Consider the following 1,330-nt stretch of genomic DNA (forward strand, 5'->3'; position numbering starts at 1 on the left):
AGAACTACACCGTATCTTCAACGCTAAGCACTTTCCATTTCGAAACTGACCGAACGATAGTGAATGACCCTCTCCCCTCTTCCAAATAGTGTAACTGATTTGTCACAGCTTAACTACAGGATAAAGTCACCGGTAACGCTGGCGTTTAAGCGGGGCTTACCGCTACGAGGTGAGAGAGAGATGTTTACTGCTAATTGCGTGGTTTTCGGACTTTCGATTTGCGTGAATTTATATCACGAACGTAGAAGAGAGAACAATAAAAAATTTTTTTCAATTTTTTAGTTTGCACACAGACGTCCATTCAACTGTTTTATGATTACTCACGAAAATGAAGAATGGCATTTTTTTCACATCTGTCAATGGAAAGTGGAGTGAAAATTCTTTGGCAAATATAAAATCAATTTTCTAGAAAAAAATTTGCTTTTATGTTTCTGCTTAGTTTTCAATATTAAATATCTTGATAAAATAAAGCTTTGAATTAGAATTTTGTTAAAATAAAGTCAATCTTCAGTTCAATTCGATAATTATTTTTTAAATATTGATTCGTGTTACTTTTTCAAAATGTAATCAATACGAGAGTACAATGGCATACCAAGTAATATTACAAATTATTTCTGCAAGTCAGCTAAAAGTTTTTTGCTGTCGTTGAGTCATTAAATTTTCTAGGGAAAACAGGGAAAAGAAATGCTAGCCTTCAGTGATGGGTGGCTGGGCAGCGGACAGATTGTCCGATAACGCTCTGTAATATAAATAGTTGGTATCGTGCCAGATGAGTTAATTGCTAGATCAACGATACTTCCGTTTGTTCATCGCGAGCTTGGCTGGCCAGCTGAATTTTTCTTGGCAGAAGGCGCGCGTGCTTAAACTCACAAGGTATTCCCGTTTAATGTACCCGGTATGCGCGCGCGTATTTTGTGATCTCATTTGCGCGATTAGATCTCGCGTACGGCACGCTACGAAAAACGCGGAAATTTCTTTTTTAAAAAGAACACCATACGCGCGTGGCGCACAGGCAATCCAACGGGAAAAGAAATGGAAAATAATTCACCACGACTACATTCGTCGACACGTTGCGCGAATCACGCGAACTTTTTTTTCACGCTAGAAAGACGGACAGGATCGAATTTCGTCGAATGTTGAAAGGTTTCAGAGAACCATGTAAATTCGCGTGATGGAAATTGGGTCGACGCAACCATTGAGAAACTGGGATTAGAGTCTGACTATACAGAATAGCGATAGAATCACGAACGACGAATGAATTAAAGCTTAAATAATAACGCGATATAATTCCATTAGCGCAGTAACATATGTTTATTTTATCCATTCGTGG

The 1,330-nt window shown here is 38.3% G+C and overlaps 1 protein-coding gene across 1 annotated transcript in view; it reads left to right on the forward strand.

Annotated features, from left to right (window-relative positions):
* The window catches only part of Dpr1 (defective proboscis extension response 1), a 307,741-nt gene that overhangs the window by 115,700 nt on the left and 190,711 nt on the right, over nt 1-1,330 (forward strand). The gene's annotated exons all lie outside the window — the stretch shown is intronic.

The sequence above is a fragment of the Anoplolepis gracilipes genome, chromosome 13 (genome assembly GCF_047496725.1).
Source record: "Anoplolepis gracilipes chromosome 13, ASM4749672v1, whole genome shotgun sequence".
In the NCBI taxonomy this organism is placed as follows: Eukaryota; Metazoa; Arthropoda; class Insecta; order Hymenoptera; family Formicidae; genus Anoplolepis; species Anoplolepis gracilipes.